The sequence below is a fragment of the Nuphar pumila genome, chromosome 9, assembly GCF_984573655.1.
Source record: "Nuphar pumila chromosome 9, dmNupPumi1.hap1.1, whole genome shotgun sequence".
Taxonomy (NCBI): domain Eukaryota; kingdom Viridiplantae; phylum Streptophyta; class Magnoliopsida; order Nymphaeales; family Nymphaeaceae; genus Nuphar; species Nuphar pumila.
This window is the reverse complement of record NC_143257.1, coordinates 13,417,189-13,422,806: the sequence shown is the minus strand read 5'-3', so window position 1 is coordinate 13,422,806 and position 5,618 is coordinate 13,417,189.

Here is a 5,618-nt window from a genome sequence, read left to right as displayed (position 1 = left end):
AGGTATTCCATCAATCTTGGTAGTACAAAGATATACAGGGATTTAATAGAAAATTTATGGTGGAATGGAATGAAGAAGTATGTTACTGAATTTTTCAATAGATGCTTTATATGTCAAAAAGTGAAGATCGAGCATCAGAGACCTGGGGGATTGTTTCAACTACTACCCATTCCACTATGAAAGTAAGTGGATATCATGATGGATTTTTCCATTGGATTCTCAAAGACTAAAGACAGATTGAATGCAATATGGGTTATCGTGGACAAATTGATAAAATCTATGCATTTTCTCACATGCAAAACAACTTGTTCCTTTGAACAATTGACCCATCCTTTTATTCGAGAGATAGTACAGTTGCATGAAGTGTCATATTCTACTATTTTTATAGAGATTCAAAGTTTACCTTAAAGTTCTGACAAAGTTTTTAAGAAGCGATGAGGACGCAGTTGAAAATGAGTATCGCATTTCATCCTTCAATGGATGAACAATCAGAGAGAACCATCTAAACACTGAAGGACATGTTGTGAGCCTCTGCATTAGAGTATCAAGACTCTTGGCACTAGATTTTGCTACTAATGGAGTTCAGATATAACAACTTCTAAGCTAGCATCGGTATGGTTTCCTACGAAGCTCTTTGTAGAAGGCATTACAAAACACCTCTATGTTGGGACCAGGTAGGTGAGAGGAAGTTGTTGGAACCTAAATAAGTCTAATAGATGGAAAAACAAGTCAAATTTATTTATGAGAAAATGCTAACAGTTCAAAGTCGTCAAAAAAGTTATGCAGATAATAGGCGATGAGAGTTGAAATTTGCATAAAGTGATTATGTCTTCTTGAAAATATCACATTTCAAAGGAGTCATGGGGTTTGGAAAGAAAGAAAAATTGAGACCAAGGTACATTGGGACCTTTGAGATTTTACAGAGAGTGGGCTCCACTGCCTATAGATATGCATTACCCCCATCATTGTTAAGAATGTACAATGTGTTTTACGTATTGATGCTAAGAAAATATGTGTCCAATCCCTCACACATATTAGATGCAATTGACTCAGTATTAAACATTCATGAAGACCTAAGTATTAGTGAGGAACCAATCGAGATTTTAGAATATAAAGAACATAGACTAAGGAAGAAATCCACCCTAATGGTTTTAATCAGATGGAGGCATCACAATAAAAATGAAGCTACCTGGGAGTACAAGGCAGACATCCTTACACAATTCTCATATTTTTTTTCAAGTAAGATTCATAATGAATCTTGTTTTAAAGAGGGTAGATTTGTAATGCCTCTCATTTAAGAGAGGCAAGTGGGGGAGGAGGTTTCTCCCTCTTCCCCACGTTGTTAGTAGGGAGAGGAAGGGACCCCATCTTCTACCAATTAAGAGGGTAACCTCACTTGCAGGGAGAAAGAGAGAGAGATTATGTGTGTGTGTGTGTGTGTGAGAGAGAGAGAGAGAGAGAGAGAGAGAGAGAGAGAGAGAGAGAGAGAGAGAGGAGGGCAATAAAATAAGGCAATACAAAAGTTTGTATTCGATGATTGGCATGTCTTCTTCCCAAGTTATTTTTTCTTTTTTTTAGATTATGTTCATGGCACCGACAACCATGGAGGTAGCCGGTGCTGATGATGATTTTGTTAAGATTGGCAACCATAATGGTTGCCGACACCAGTTTTATTTGTTAGGGTCGACTCAATCTGGGCATGTCCAGACCGAGTTCAGTCATATCCGGCAAAACAAAGAGCTGGTAGGCTCTCTTTCAAAGCCAATCTTTTTGTGGCAAAATAAGGAGCAAAAAATCTCTATCATAGAGTCCAACGATCAAATTGATTTGGGTTTTTCAGACTGAGCCCGATCACCATCAGGAGAGTTGGGTTTGGTAAGGGGTGTGATATGCTCATGTGAAGAAAGTTTGTGACTGACTAGTCTGGTCCTAAAAGAAGAAAATATGCTTAAAGACTAACTCGATCCGGGCTTGATCGGACCGAGTAAGTAGGAGACCGACCTGGATGTAGCTCAGGCCGAGTAAGTAAGGTTCACACCCAATCAAACTCAGTCTAGTTGAGTTTTCAAACCCATTGCATGTTTAAGAAAAAAGAAGAAGAAATGAGGTTTTTATTTATATATGTATATGTGTATGTATTCACACACACACACACACACACACACACACACACACACACACATATATATATATATATATATATATATATATATATATATATATATATATATATATATATGCACGGGTGTGTATTAACCCACACAATTAGGGAGAAAATAAAGATAAGGGGTCTCTCAATTTTCTACCATAATGCAAATCCAATAGGACCCAAGTCAGACCTGGTCAGGATTGGATCCAGTTAGCGGATTCAGATCCAGTAGGACCAAACTGAAATAGAGCAAGTTGGATCCAGTTTGAATCCAATTCGGACCCAAACCTAAACAATATCAGTTTGGTTTCAATTTTTGCATCAAAGCAGATAACCAAGGTTCAGATATGTTATATTGGAGTTAGACCTAGCAAAGACTGAATCTTTATCCAGTTTAGATCCACTATAAATGGATTTGGATCTGGATCCAAGTCAAGCAATCAAGAACAGAATAAGGAAGGTTGAGTTTCAAATTAAATTTAGACTAGACTAGTTTTGGGTTAGGTTATTGAGAAGTTTAGATTCATAAGATCCAGATCTGTTCAAAAAGTAAAAATGACCATTTTTTTCTTGTCAATAAATTGGGCATAACCTTTCACTCTAGGCTCAAAACTGGATGAATCTCAGTGTGTTGTATTCATAACACAAAGAAGAATCTGACTATCTTGTTTCTATAGTCAAACACACAACACAGAAAAACAAGTATCAATAGACCTTTTTAAGAAAGGGTAGTTTGGTAATTTTAGAAAGTATGAGCATTGTCGGTTTGACAATTAAGTAAGTTTTATGTATTAGACAAATCCTAATATCTCAACGAGTGATTTAACTACACGATAAAAGTTCAATATCTGCATATCGAGGTAAGGGATATTATAAACATGTTTAGTTAATGATATACAGTCTATTTGTTTCTTATGTGAGTTAGCTTACATGAAATCCTATATGTTTGAGAACATAGTTGTATCTTGTATTTGATATAGTTGCATTCTATAATGTGTTTTATATCACATGCGAGAGAAAATAAATGCATATGAGTTTGTTGTAATGCCAAGAATGATTTCATGTATTTAAAAATTCTCAATACAAGTTGCATGTAGAACTAAATGCATGAGAGCAAAATTGAGTACTTGAGGAAATACCTAAGAGTCCCTTCTTTTAGTAGTTTACTCGAAGCTTAAGTCAACTTAGCATGCTAGACTTAACCCCATAAATTTTCAGAAGAGGCGACAGATGGAAAGGGCTACCTGATGGATGTTAGAGTGAGAGCCGACATAAGTGTGGGCCACCGATGATTTATTGATGTAGTGTTACTACATCGTCAACATACTTAGATCTTGGTGATATCAGAACCCTAGGAAGAGTTTGAGAAACTTAGCTAAGTTATAAAGAAAATAGTGAACCCGAGGTAGTTCATGTGAGAAAGTAATGAGTTGCTTAATACATCTTAGGGATTATGTTTCACACAAACTTTTGGGACTCTAGGCAAGCTAGGATGTAGCATGAACCATGAACCTTGGGGAGCAGATATAACTCTCTAATCTGACTTCTCGGCTACTTACCGACGTATTCTCTTTTGCTGCAGTGCCTCGTGACACTCGTAGGAGCATAAAGAGTGATTCATAATTTAGCCAACACTGTAAAATTGGGGTATTCTACATGGGCTGCTACGCCCAAAATAGGTTATTACTGGTATAACCAATTTAGTACAATAGTTAGCATCGAGAGGATGCTAACTTATGAGGTTTGAGAGGATTAATGGGGGGATTTAAAAGAAATAAACATGTGTGTTATGTGGTGTGAAAAACTAAACTAAGGCTAAGAGTTTAGAGCCCACTATTGTTGTAAGTTAAAATCTTTAATTGTTTATAAATATTACTTACTGAGTTGTAGACTCACCTTTCTTTTTTATAATTACAACTATAGGTTCCAAGTGTTTTACAAGAGACGAACTAGAGTCGCCACAGTTCCAGCAGGTGTCATTAGGAGGCTAGATGGAGATGAAACTTTATTTTATATTCTTATTTTATTGACATTATGATATGAATGAATGATGTTGCCTAATAAGGTTTTGAGTTATGAGACTATGATGTGAATTTAGAAAAGAAATTTATGCCATGTTTCACTTTGTACTTTCCTCGCTTGAAGTAACACCCACGAACCCGAACTCGAGACCTGGATCAGCATGTTACACTAGATCTGAATTCTGCAATTTGTGTGTTATTCCTGCTGCATTACTAACATGTTCCTACCATGTCCAAAGGAATCAACATTCAAGCATCTGGGATAACATTACTTTTTTCCTTAATACCTGCGACCTAATTCTAATGTGTTTCTGCCATTGGCTTGGCAGAATTCTGCAAAGCAGGGGAAGAACCAATCTTTTCTACAGAAAGGTCTCTCGTTATGACATGCCTCTCCTCAAATGAAAGTTTCAACTATATTAGAGGAAGATGGGAATTCAAATTGAACCATTGGCAGCAAAGGTCCGATGAAAAAGGGCTGGCAGACGAGCCATCGTGCCTCGAATCATCGTTCAAACTTGTAAAATATGCTCAGCAACCCGAACTTGAGCAATAAGTCTTCAGCTCGACTAGGCACATATAAGCTTGTTAAGAAGGTATTAACATATTTTAGATATATTTTACATCATATAATAATATAATGAAGAACAAAATGACTGAAGTATTTCCTTTGCAAGCAATAGATTTAGAGATAAAATCTTATTGCTTCCTACTCTGAAACAATGTTATTATATTATTATGTTTTGTAATTCTATTACTTCTAGCTCTAAAACAATGTATTTTTTGGTAAACAAGCCAGCTCAACGTCAGATCGTCTAGCCCGGGCACATTCTGAGCTCAAACTCGACTTAGTTCACTATAAGAATGAGCCAAGCTTCAACACTTCAAGCTCGGCTCATTTGCCATGAATGATAATTTACAAAGCATATGCTCTATGAAATTGGTGAGATACATTTTATAGTTTAAGGTCTTCATGCAACAAATGTGAACAAGGAATTCAACCTTACTATACAAAGAACTGGGCACACGGCCCAAAATGCTAAAATGTACAACTTTCAGTTGAACTGTTTGCTAGCTAATCTAAGCCTAGTTGATTTACATGACCCAGATACTAAGCAGGTTCAACAACTCTACCAACCGATTTGAAACCATCCTTTTCCAGGCACTTGGATAAAGTCATAAACCTAATATATATATATATATATATATATATATATATATATATATATATATTTGAAAGGCAAGCTGGGGTTAGGTAGACCCTACCAGTTATTAGTCAATGTACCTAGAGAAGTGCACTAGCAGCTCCTACCAACCACTTGGAGGCCCCCGTTGGTTATCATAAACCTAATATTTTATATAAAGACAAGATAAACTCTATCAAGGAGGTTATGTTTGGTGGCTGAGGGATCACTACATGGAACAAAGCCAATTGAGGCGAATCTTTA